We start from the raw sequence: 13656 nt of genomic DNA on the forward strand, positions 1-13656 counted from the left end.
CGCCGTGACTCGAGCATCCACGACATGTCGAGAGTGGTCGACCAGCGTTAAACCCTGGTAAGCTCCCTATGGCACCAAGACTGCCTGAAAAGAGGCCCTCGATATGCGTATAGCGGATCAGAATAGTAAATGAGGGGATCATTGAAATAAACAGAGAAATAAGAATAGGCAGTCGCGAAAACACTGGAAAGCAAAGGGCAGATTATTGTGGGTCATTAAAACATATAAACAATTTGGAAAATAGGAAAGTGGAGAAAAAATTCCCACAAGGTGGGATCCGAACTCATGACCTCCAGATGCCGGTCTTGTGCGATGACCACTATGGTACCGGCGGGGCTACTATAGCCTCCACTTTCTGGGGTATTTATGTTCAGGTGTTTTTTTTTCCTGCGCTTGGGGATGATAACCAGCGCCACTCGGATGCCTCGGAGTGAAGGGGACCTTCCTTCTACCCTCAGGCCGGGACTCGGGCGTCTACGACATGTCGAGAGTGGTCGACCAGAGTTGAACCCTTCTAAACTCTCTATGGCACCAAGACTGCCAGAACAGAGGCCCTCGCTATACATGTAGCGAATCAGAATAGGAAATGAGGGGATCATTGAAATAAGATAGAAATAAGAATTGCCAGTCAAGAAAGCCTCGAAAAGCAACGGGGAGAATGTACTAGGTCATTGGAACATAAAGAATTTGGAAAATAAGAAAGTGGTGAAAAAATTTCCGCCTGGTTGGATCCGACCTCTACGCTACCGGCGGGGCTACTTTTGCCTCCACTTTCTCGCGTATTTGTGTTCAAGTGTTTTTGTTTCCTGTACTTGGGGGTCGTAGCCAGCGATGACCACTAGGCTACCGGTTGGGCTACTCTAGCCTCCACTTTCTGGGGTATTTATGTTCAGGTGTTTTTGTTTGCTGCGCTTGGGGAAGGTAGCCAGCGCCACTCCGACAACTCGGGATGAATGAAGACCTTCTTTTTACCCACGGGCCGTGACTGAAGCGTCTACGACATGTCGAGAGTGGTCGACCAGAGTTGAACCCCCTTAAGCTCCCTATGGCACCAAGACTGCCAGAACAGAGGCCCTCGCTATGAATGTAGCGAATCACAATAGGAAATGAGGTGCTCGCTGAAATAAGACAGAAATATGAATTGGCAGTGAAGAAAACGTCGGGAAATAAGGGGAGGATGAAGTAGGTCATTGAAACAGATAAACAATCTGGAAAATAAGAAAGTGAACAAAAATGCCCGCCATGTGGGATCCGACCACTGCGCTACCGGTGGGGATATTTTAGCCTCCACTTTCTGAGGTATTTATGTTCAGGTGTTTTTGTTTTCTGCGCTTCGCGGTAGTTGCCAGCGCCACTCGGACTACTCGGGGTGAAGAGGACCTTCTTTTCTCCCCTGGACCGTGACTCGAGCATCTACGACATGTCGAGAGTGGTCGACTGGCGATGAACCGTCTTAAGCCCCCTATAGCACCAAGACTGCCAGAACAGAGGCCCTCGATATGCATGCAGCGAATCAGAATAGGAAATGAGTGGATCGTCGAAATAAAAAGAGAAATAAGAATAGGCAGTCACAAAAACCCTGGAAAGCAAAGGGCAGAATGTTGTAGGTCATTAAAAGATAAAAAAAATTGGAAAGTAAGAAAGTGGGGAAAAAATGCCCACAAGATTGGATCCAAACTCACGACCTCCTGAATACAGGTCTGGTGCTATTACCCCTACACTATAGGCAGAGCTACTTTTGCTCCCACTTTCTGCGGTATATATGTTCAGGTGTTTTCAGCGTTAGTGTTTCCAGTCTGGTGGGATCCGAACCCACGAGCTCAAGAGTACTGGTCTGGCGCGATTACCACTACGCTAACGGCGGGGCTACTTTCGCCTCCACTTTCTGGGGTATTTATGTTCAGTTGTTTTTGTTTCCTGCGCTCGGGGGGGGGGGGGTAGCCAACGCCACTCGTACTACTCAGGGTGAAGGGCACTTTCTCTTTACCCCTGGGCCGTGAATCGAGCGTCTACGACATGTCGAGAGTGGTCGATCAGAATTGAACCCTCTGAAGCTATTCACGGCGCCAAGACTTCCAGAACAGAGGCCCTCGCTATGCATGTAGCTAATCAGAATAGGAAATTAGGGGATCATTGAAAAAAAGAAAAGTAAGAATTGACAGTCGAGAAAACTTCGGAAAGCAAAGAGGAGGTTGTAGTATGTCGTTAAAACAGATAAGAAGTTTGGAAAATAGGAAAGCGAGAAACAATTCCCACAAGATGGGATCCGAAACCGCGACCTCCAGAAATATGGTCTGGTGCGATGACCCCTATGCTATAGGCAGAGTTACTTTTGCCTCCACTTTCTGGTGTATTTGTGTTCTGGTGTTTTTTTCTGCCTTTGGGGGTGGTTGCCAGCGCCACTCGGACTACTCCAGGTAAAGGGGACCTTGCTTTTACTCCCGGACCGTAATTGTCGAGAGTGGTTGTCGAGAGTGGTTGACCAGCGTTGTACCCTCTTAAGCTCGTTATGGCACCAAGACTGCCAGAACAGGCCCTCGCTATGCATGTAGCCAATCAGAATACAAATTGAAGGGATCGTTGAAATAAGAGAGAAATAAGAATTGGCAGTCAAGAAAACTTCGGAAAGCAAAGGGGAGAATGTAGTAGGTCATTGAAACATAAAGAATTTAAAAAATACGAAAGTGGTGAAAAAATGAACGCCAGGTTGGATCCGACTTCTACGCTACCGGTGGGGCTACTTTAGCTTCCACTTTCTCTCGTATTTGTGTTCCAGTGTTTTTGTTTTCTGCGCCTGGGGGGCGGTAGCCAGCACCGCTCGGAATACTCGGGGTGTAGGAGACCTTGCTTTTACTCTCGGGCCGCGACTCGAGCGTCTACGACATGTCGAGAGTGGTCGACCAGCGTTGAACCCTCTTAAGCTCCCTATGGCACCAAGACTGCCAGAACACAGGCCATCGCTATGCATGTAGTGAATCAGAGTAGGAGATGAGGGGCTCATTGAAATAGGACAGAAATAAGGATGGGCCATCAAGAAAACTTCGGAATACAAAGGGGAAGATGTAGTAGGTCATTGAAACAGATAAAGAATTTGGGAAATACGAAAGTTGAGAAAAAATGCCCGCCAGGTGGGATCCGAAGAAACGACCTCCAGAATACAGGTCTTGTGCGATGACCACTTTGCTACCGGCGGGGCTACTTCAGCCTCCACTTTCTGGCCTATTTATGTTCAGGTGTTTTTGTTTCCTGCGCTTGGGGGTGATAGCCAGTGCCACTTGGACTCCTTGGGGTTAAGAGGACCTTCGATCTACCCCCGGGCGGTGACTCCAGCATCTACGACATGTCGAGAGTGGTCGACCAGAGTTGAACCGTCTTAAGCTTCCTATGGCACCGAGATTGCCAGGACAGAGGCCCTAGCTATGCATGTAGCGAATCAGAAACGGAAATGAAGGGATCGTTGAAATAAGAGAGAAATAACAATTGCCATTCAAGAAAACCTCGAAAAGCAATGGGCACAATGTAGTAGGTCATTGAAACATAATAAATTTGGAAAATAAGAAAGTGGTGAAAAATGCCCGCAAGGTGGAATCCGTCCCCTACGCAACCGGTGGGGCTACTTTAGCCTGAACTTTCTGGGGTATTTATGTTCAGATGTTTTTGTTTCCTGTGCTTGGGGGTGGTAGCCAGTGCAACTGGGACTACTCGGGGGGACGAGGACCTTCTTTTCACCCCGGGGCCATGACTCTAGCGTCTACGACATGCGAGAGTGGTCGACCAGCGTTCAACCCTCTTGAGCTCCCTAAGGCACCAAGACTCCCAGAACAGAGGCCCTCGCTATGCATGTAGCGAAGCAGAACAGGAAATTAGGGGCTAGTTAAAATAAGACAGAAATAAGAATTACCGGTCAAGAAAACCTCGGAAAGTAAAGGGGATGATGTATAAGGTCATTGAAATAGATAAAGAATTTGAAAAATAAGAAAGTGGAGAAAAAATTTCCCCCAGGTGGTATCCAAACCCACGACATCTAGAGTACCGGGGTGGCGCGATGACCACTATGCTACCGGCGGGGCTACTTTAGCATCCACTTTCTAGGGTATTTATGTTCAGGTGTTTTTGTTTTCTGCGCTTAGGGGTGGCTGCCAGCGCCACTTGGACTACTCGGGGTGAAGAGGACTTTCTCTTTACCCCCGGGCCGCGACTCGAGCGTCTACAACATGTCGAGTGTTCGACCAGCGTTGAACCCTCTGAAGCTCTTATTGGCGCCAAGACTTCCAGAACACAGGCCCTCTCTATGCATGTAGCGAATCATAATAGGAAATGAGAGGCTGGTTGAAGTAAGATAGAAATAAGAATTGGCAGTCAAGAAAACTTCGGAAAGCAAAGGGGAGGATGTAGTAGTTCAAAAAAAGTGATGAAAAATTTGGAAATTGAGAAAGTGAATGAAAAATGCCCACAAGGGGGATCCGAAACCGTGACGTCCTGAAATATGGTCTGGTGCAAAGCCAACTACGATATAGGCAGAGGTACTTTAGCCTCAACTTTTTGGGGAATTCATGTTCAGGTGTTTTTGTTTGCTGCGCTTGGGGGTGGTAGCCAGCGCACAGGGACTACTCGGGGTGAAGGGGACCTTCTTTTTACCATCAGACCGTGACTCGAGCGTCTTCTTCATGTCAAGTGTGGTCGACCAGCATTGAACCCTCTTAAGCTCCATATGGCACCAAAACTGCCAGAATATAGGCTCTCGCTATGCATGTAGTGAATCAGAATATGAAATGAGCGGCTCGTTGAAATAAGACAGAAATTAGAATTGACAGTCAAGAAAATTTTGGAAAGCAAAGGTGAGGAAGTAGTAAGTCAATAAAAGTGATGAAAAATTTGGAAAATGAGAAAGTGGATGAAAAAAATTCCCCGCATTTCCTCGAGGGGAAGAAAGTGAAAGTGCGTATGCACGAGTCTAATTTGCGCGGTTCGGTAATGTTCGCGAAAGACAGATCACACACACACACAACTACAAAGAAAGAAAGATGCATTTATTCACAGACACCTATTTGTGTTGTCGTACTTTATTGCTAGAGCGGATCTCAGCTTTGAAATTTCGTGTCAGTAGTCCTTTAGGCGGGTGCATGAGCCCTTCTCACGCCCGATTCCTGGCCAATCCCCCACCTGGGTATGTGCCATGTCAGCGGCCAGGCAGCGCGCGCCCATCTTCCCCCGTTGCCAAGGAAGACGAGGAGCGCGCGCACCCGCAGCTGTTGCTGTGCGAACGGCGGCGGACCCTTCAGGCTCGCTTAAGTAGTGCATTCGCACTTAAAATGCCCGCAAGGTAGATCCGAAACCACGACCTCCAGAAATATGGGCTGTTTCGATGACCACTAGGATATAGGCGGAGCTACTTGCGGCTCCACTTTCTGTGGTATTTATGTTCAGTTTTTGTTCCTGATCTTGGGGGTGATAGCCAACGCCGTTTGGACTACTCGGGGTGAAGGGGACCTTCCTTTTACCCTCGGGCCGTGACTCGAGCGTCTACGACATGTAGAGAGTGGTAGACCAGAGTTGAACCCTCTTAAACTCCCTATGTTACCAAGACTGCCAGAACAGAGGATCTCGCTATGCATGTAGCGAATCAGATTAGGAAATAAGGGAATCGCTGTAATAAGAAAGAAATAAGAATTGGCAATCAAGAAAACCTCGGAAAGCAAAGGGAAGAATGTAGTAGGTTATTGAAACATAAAGAATTTAAAAATAAGACATTGGTGAAAAAATGCAAGCCAGGTGGGATCCGACCACTACTCTACCGCTGTGGCTACTTTAGCCTCCACTTTCAGGGGTGTTTTTGTTCAGGTGTTTTTGTTTCCTGCGCTTGGGGGTGTTGTAGCCAGTATTACCCAAACTACTCGGGGTGAAGGGGACCTTCTTTTAACCCCTCGGGTTGTGACTCGAGCGTCTACGACAGGTCGAGTGTGGTCGACCAGCGTTGAACCCTCTTACGCTCCCTATGGCACCAAGACTGCCAGAACATAAATTCACGCTATGCATGTAGCGAATCAGAATAGGAAATGAGGGGCTCGTTGAATTAAGACAGAAATAAGAATTGGCAGTCAAGAAAACTTCGGAAAGCAAAGGGGAGGATGTAGTAGGTCATTAAACAGATAAAGAATTTCGAAAATAAGAAACTGGACAAAAAATGCCCTCCACGTGGTATCCGAAGCCACGACATCCAGAATATGGCTGTGGGGCGACGACCACTATGCTACCGGCGGGGCTACTTTAGGCTCCCCTTTATGGGGTTTATATGTTCAGGTGTATTTGTTTCCTGCGCTTGATGGTATTAGCCAGCGCCACTCGGACTACTGGGGGTGAAGGGGACCTTCTTTTTACCACCGGGCCACGACTCAAGCGTCTCCGACATGTCGAGAGTGGTCGACCAGCGTTGAATCCTCTGAAGATCTCCATGGTGCCAAAACTGCGAGAAAAGAGGCCCTCGCTATGGATGTAACGAATCAGAATAGGATATAAGGTTCTGGTTGAAATAAGACCGAAATATGCATTGGTAGTCATGAAAACTTCGGAAAGCAAAGGGGAGGATGAAGTGGGTCATTCAAACTGATAGAGAATGTGGAAAATGAGAAAGTAGAGATAAAATGCCCGCCAGGTGGGATACGAAACCGCGACTTCCAGAATTCTAGTCTGGTGCGCTAACCACTACGCTACCGGCGGGGCTACGTTAGCGTCCACTTTCTGGGGTATTTATGTTCAGGTGTTTTTATTCCTGCACTTGGGGGTGGTAGCCAGCGCCAGTGGGACTACTCGGCGGGACGTGGACCTTATCTTTACCACGGGCCTTGACTCCAGCGTCTAGGACATGTCAGGAGTGGTCGACTGGCTTTGAACCCTTTTAAGCTTCTATGGCCACAAGATTGTCCGGACGCAGGCCCTAGATAAGCATGTAGCGAATCAAAATAGGAAATGAGGGGCTCGATGAAATAAGACAGAAAAAAATTGGCAGTCAAGAATTCTTCGGAAAGCAAAGGTGATGCTGTAGTAGGCGATTGAAACAGATAAAGAATTCAGAAAATAAGAAAGTAGAGAAAAAATGACCGCCAGGTGGGACCCGAACCCACGATATCCAGAATTCTGGTATGGTGCGATGACCACTATGCTACCGGTGCGGCTACTTAAACCTCCACTTTATGGGGTATTTATGTTCAGGTGTTTTTATTCCTGCACTTGGGAGTCGTACCCAGCGCCACTGGGACTACTCTGAGGGACGGGGACCTTCTCTGACTCCATCGTCAAGGACACATTAAGAGTGGTCGACCAGCGTTGAACCCTCTTAAGCTCCGTATGGCATAAAGACAGCCAGAAGAGACACCCTCGCCATGCATATAGCGAATCAGAATAGAAAACAAGGTGCTCATTAAAATAAGACAGAAATATGAATTGGCAGTCAAGAAAACTTCGGAAAGCAAAGGGGAGAATGAAGTAGGTCATTGAAACAGATAAAGAATTTGGAAAATAAGAAAGTGGAGAAAAAATGCCCACAATGTGGGATCCGAACTCATAGCCTCCAGAATACAGGTCTGGTGTGGTGACCACTAGGCTACCGGTTGGGCTACTTTAGCCTCCACTTTCTGGGGTATTTATGTTCAGGTGTTTTTAGCTGCGCTTTGGTGTGGTAACCAGCGCCACTCGGACAACTCGGGGTGAATGAAGACCTTCTTTCTACCCACGGGCCGTGACTCAAACGTCTACGACATGTCGAGAGTGGTCGACCAGAGTTGAACCCCCTTAAGCTCCCTTTGGCACCAAGACTGCCAGAACAGAGGCCCTCGCTATGAATGTAGCGAATCAGAATTTGAAATTAAGGGATCGTTGAAATAAGAGAGAAATAAGAATTGGCAGTCAAGAAAACCTCGGAGAGCAAAGGGGAGAATGTAGTAGGTCATTGAAACAGATAAATAATTTGGAAAATGAGAAAGGAGAAGGAGGAGGCAAAACGTTTATTGAGAAAAAAAAAAAAAGAACGGTGGGTGGCGTCCTCAGTTCAGGAGGCCGCGCGCCGCCGCTGCTCGCGTGGCCCGCTGGATCAGGCTGAGCTGCTCCTGCAGGTCCGAGCTGGTCAACGCGCATTCCCACTGCTCGGGGGTAGGGGAAGGGAGAGGAACAGGGTGTTGAGGGCACAGGAAGACGAGGTGGGCAGTGGTGGCTGGAACTTGACAGTCCGGGCAGTTGTACTCGAAGCGTGAGGGGGAGATGTGGGAGAGGATGGTGGAGTTATAGTATGTGCCAGTTTGTAGTCTGCGCCAGATTCGTGATTCTTCGACGGACAGGGTAGGGTGGGGCGGAGGATATTTTCGGCGAGTGTGGCGGTAGTGGGATAAGATGTCGGTGAAGCAGGGTGGAAGAGGATGGATAGTGGCCGTCGTAGAGTCCGAGCCGCCTGGCCCTGTAGGGAACGCCCGGAAGTGAAGCTCGTGGGCTGCAGCATGTGCTGCTTCATTCCCAGGGAGTGAGGCGTGTCCCGGGGTCCACACGATTGTTATTGTAGGTAGGTCGCGAATGGCTTTCAGGAGCTTGAGCGCCGCCGGGGGTACTCTTCCCTGGAGGTAATATCGGCAGGCTTGTTGAGAGTCCGTGATTATGGTTAGGTGGGTGGAGGGTGTGTGGGTGGCCGCCGCGAGGGCAATGTCGGTGGCTTCAGCAGCGTTCGAAGAAAGATGAAAGAAGGTAGCGGCGTTGAGAACGGTGCCCTCGTTGTCCGTGACTGCTAGGGTCGAGCGTGGGTGTGATGGGGTTTGGGCGATGTCGCTATAGCGAGCATCCGGGGCTGAGGAGTACTTTCGTTCAAGGTGCTGCACTCTGGCTTTGCGTCGGCCTGTGTTGTATATGGGATGCATGTGACGTGGAATTGGTGCCACCTTGATATTGGTCCGGATATGGGGAGGGAGGGGGTGAAGCTCGTTATGAGGGTTCGGCGTGGGGCGGCCTAGTGCCCTGAGGACAGTTCGGCCGGTAGGAGTGAGGGACAGGCGTGCCAATTGACTTGTCTGTTGGGCTTCGAGGAGTTCAGAAAGGGTGTTATGCAGCCCCAGTTGAAGCAATTTCTGTGTGGCGGCGAAAGCTGGGAGGCCTAGAGCGATCTTGTAAGCCCGGCGAATGAGTGCATCCAGCTTGCTCTGTTCTTGAGGTTTGAGGCAGACGTAGGGGGTGCCGTATGTGAGGCGGCTTAAAAGTAGGGCGTGAACGAGAGGCAAGTGTCCTGTTCCCTCAGTCCATGTTGGTGTGTGCAGATTCGCCGGATGAGATGGATAAGTTGCGATATCGTGCCCTGCAGATGTGGGAGGAGTGCTGCTCCAGAACCATCCACATGAAAAGGCACGCCGAGAATTTATGTTCAGGTGTTTGTATTCCTGCACTTGGGGGTGGTAGCCAGCGCCACTGGGACTACTCGGCGAGACGGGGACCTTCTCTTTACCCCCGGGCCATGACTCCAGCGTCTAGGACATGTCAGGAGGGGTCGACCAGCGATGAACCCTCTTAATCCCCTATAGCCCCAAGACTTCCAGAACAGAGGCCCTCGATATTCATGTAGCGAATCAGAATAGGAAATGAGGGGCTGGATGAAATAAGACGGAAAAAAGGATTGGCAGTCAAGAAAACTTTCGAAAGCGAAGGGGAGGCTGTAGTAAGTCATTGAAACAGATGACCAATTTGAAAAATAAGAAAGTGGAGGAAAAATTCCCACCAGGTGGTATCCGAACCCACTACCTCCACAGTACCGGTCTGAAGCAATGACCACTACGCTACCGGCGGGGCTACTTTGGCCTCCACTTTCTGTGGTATTTATGTTCAGGTTTTTTTTTGTTTCCTTCGCTTGGGGGTGGTAGCCAACGCCACGCGGACTACTCGGGGTGAATGGGAGTTTCTCTTTACCCCCGGGCCATGACTCGAGCGTCTACGACATGTCGGGAGTAGACGACCAGCGTTGAACCCTCTGAAGCTCTTCACTGCGTCAAGACTGCCACAACAGAGGCCCTCACTATGCATGTAACGAATCAGAATCGGAAATGAGGGGCTCGTTGAAATAAGACAGAAATACAAATTGGCGATAAAAAAACTTCGGAAAGGAAGGGGAAGGATGTAGTAGGTCATTGAAATAGATGAACAATTTGGAAAGTCAGAAAGGGGAGAAAAAATGCCCGCCAGGGTGGTATCCGAACCCACGACATCCGGAACACCGGTGTGGCGTGATGACCACTATGCTACCGATGGGGCTACTTTAGCCTCCACTTTCTGGGGTATTTATGTTCAAGTGTTTTTGTTTTCGGTGCTTGGGGGTGGTTGCCAGCGCCCCTCGGACTGCTAGGGTGAAGAGGACTTTCTCTTTACCTCCGGGCCGTGACTCGAGTGTCGACGACATGTCGAGAGTGGTCAAACAGCGTTGAAAACTCTGAAGCTCTTCATGGCGCCAAGACTGCCAGAAAAGAGGCCCTCGCTAAGTATACTAACTAATGGGAATAGGAAATGAGGGGCTCGTTGAAATAGGACAGAAATACAAATTGGCAGTCAAGAAAACTACCGAAAGCAAGGGGGAGGATGTAGTAGGTCATTGAAACAGATGACCAATTTGAAAAATAAGAAAGTGGAGGAAAAATTCCCACCAGGTGGTATCCGAACCCACTACCTCCACAGTACCGGTCTGGGGCGATTACCCCAGGCAGCAGAGGACTGTTCGGCCTAAAACAGGCCGGTGTACTTTGGCCGGTTATTTTCTGTCCGGCCGTTTTCCGGCAGCCATGTTCGGCCCATGTCCAAATGTGGGCCTTTTGGCCGTATACGGCCGTAATCCCATGGCTGTCCAACGGCCAGTGTCCGTCGGCCAGTCGACCGGCTTACGGTCATACGGCCAGATTCCAGCCGTAGGGCTCCGGCCATTCCAAAGCCACCCTACGGCCGACGGAGGACAGCCGAGATGCGGTCGTCGGACTCCGGCCGGACTACAGCTACCGGAAATACGGCCGTGCTACGGGCATTGGAGTTCAGCCACAGTACGTTAACTGTACTGAGGCCGGTCACTGCATGTCGCGCAAGCAGATGACTCATTCGCGCAGTGCAGAAGCAGCACAAACCGAGCATTTTGGGTCCAATGCAGCCACATCAAAGTCAGCTCGCGCGCAACCAACAGCCGTCAAGCTTTCAGCGCAGCCTTGCTTAATTACCAGCCTCAGTTGACAGCAAAATTAATTTATTAAACAGTGTTCATAAATTGTCGTTCCTTTAATTGCTGTGCCTCTTTTCTGCCGAAGACAGAAAATACACAGATGTTTGTAGAGCTTGAATAGATGTATTGTCCAGGTCCTGATATCCTCTGTGGGGCGGCTTACCTGTAATAAACGGGGAAAGAGGAGGGGTGCAGGAGGCGGCGGAGGGCGCATACTTTAGTGGGTTGAATTTCAGAGAGATAAATATCACCGCTTTTAGCCGATTTCTTTTAGGGCAATATTCCGGAACACTTTCATGCTATGACTACATAAACTATTTTTATAACAGTTGCTTGCCCAATTTATATGTATATAAAACCGGCGTGAATGCCTTACGAAGCGTTTTGGTTCTCAACAAAACACTCAGGAGCATTTAATATAACTCCTTCACAAAAAAGTATGTCCAGTTTTTGCCCATTTTTTTTTTTGCAAAGACTATTTCTACTCGATCAACTTTTGTGATGATCTTGCGCAGGGCTGACCCTAATAAGGAGCGAACAGGTACTTTCATTTTCAATCTATTTTAATGTTGTTGTCATGAGTATACGTCCACACCACTTGATAGTCCAAAAGAACTTAATTTTCTTCTAATGTCATACTACGTTAAAAAAATTCTAGACGCGTTGCGAATGACGCCCTGCTTCAGGTGGCTGCAGTTGTATCCCTTTCTGTTCACGCAAGGAAAGGCGTAAAATTAGAGTTACATAATTTGTTTCAAACCAATAACATAGCAATGGTAGCATGCATACCGGAAACCTTGCATACTGCAACGAAAGGGCAATAAACATTTTATTGGTCAAGGTTGAATGCGTAGGGTTCTCAAAACGTCGGAGGCAAACTTGGGCATCTGGAAGTTTATTTATTTATTTATTTATTTATTTATTTGATGTCTGCTTGCCTTTGCATGCATTACAGAAGGGAGATACATAACACTAAGCATTAAATATGAGACAAAATTACAAAATATTTCTACAAAGCGCGCTGAAAATCGTCAATATAAACAGTTAATGCAATCATACGTGGAAGATAATTACACTGCACTATTGATTTAAAATAAAATAAATCGCGCAAGGCGCCACCTTTAAAGGAAAATTTGCGATATGTAGAATGGCGCTTGGACATACTTCTCCCCTTCTACTCCAGTTTTCGAATGATAGATATATTACGAAAAAAGTTCAACCTGTGGTTTCGTCTGTGATCTTTCACATCCTGCCATTTCAGTTTACTTTTACTTTCTCTCATGCTAAGTTGAGCGTGCCAATTACTAATACGAATCGCACTGACATATTCTGTATGTTTTCGAGCGTATCAACCAGCTCTTTGCTGTAGGGATCCACGAAAACACATGCGTACTCCAAGATTGAGCGCACATGAGTGAAATACGGTTGTTTTTTTCAGTTAGATGGAGGTTTACTGAAATTTCGTTTCAGAAAGCCAAAAACATATGCAGCCGTAACTTTTATGGTGTGAACCTGGCTATTTAATCCTACCAATGCACAAGCGAGTCTCTTCTACGTTTATCACCAACAACATAGTGCAACATTGCTTGTCGCAGTTTAATTGTAAGCAGAAAACCTTGCGCTTTTGCTCGCACTTGCCTTTCTTTGGTGGGAAGTCCTTGACATGGTGGAGGGTTAGCTCCTGCGTGGTGGCCGCTTGCTCAACGCCCTTGAAGGCCAGTTATATTGGTGAACCATCTCCATCTCAGATCGGACATCTCTGCCGGGTCGATGTCTCCAATGCTCTCCATTTCTTGAGGGGGCGAATAACCTCGAGCTGATGCGTCGATGAAGCCGGCGGCAGAGGCGTGGTAGCGGCGATGACTGGCGAGGCTTACCTAACCCGTCCGTGTGGCACAGTCTTCTTGTGGCAATAAATGACATTTCGATGGCCTAAAAGGTTCCCTGCTAATGTCCAGTGAGACCTTGCACCTTGCCCGTTCACCAAGAACACTGAGTACTGTTTGACAAACGATGTTCGTTCATTTAAAACGTAGAAACGCGGAGCGGATGAAAAACGCGTCCCCGTCGTTTGGCTCCCTAACGGCTGTTTCTCCCCCCAGGAAAAAACCGGTCGCTCTCTTTCCAAACACGTCTGTGCATGAATTCTCGGCGCCCAGGCGCGAGCCGTTGTTCGGCTGTATGCTGTTTGCCGAAAAAATGACGTATAACCAGATACCTTACGTAGGCCGGTCTCCTCTTGAACACCGGTTGACAAATATTCTGTGGCCATTCCCTTGCCGTAATTTGGCCGAGGACAGCTAACCGAATGAAAAACGTATATTCTGGGGCCGTACGTCGGCCGGTATCCTTCATAACACTGGTTGCCCGAAGAAAACGAATATTCTACAGCCGGACGCACGGTTCACCATTGAAACAACGAATGCACGGCAGCA

Source organism: Haemaphysalis longicornis, unplaced genomic scaffold, assembly GCF_048455015.1.
Source record: "Haemaphysalis longicornis isolate Haplotype H1 unplaced genomic scaffold, Haemaphysalis longicornis Haplotype H1 scaffold_11, whole genome shotgun sequence".
NCBI lineage: Eukaryota > Metazoa > Arthropoda > Arachnida > Ixodida > Ixodidae > Haemaphysalis > Haemaphysalis longicornis.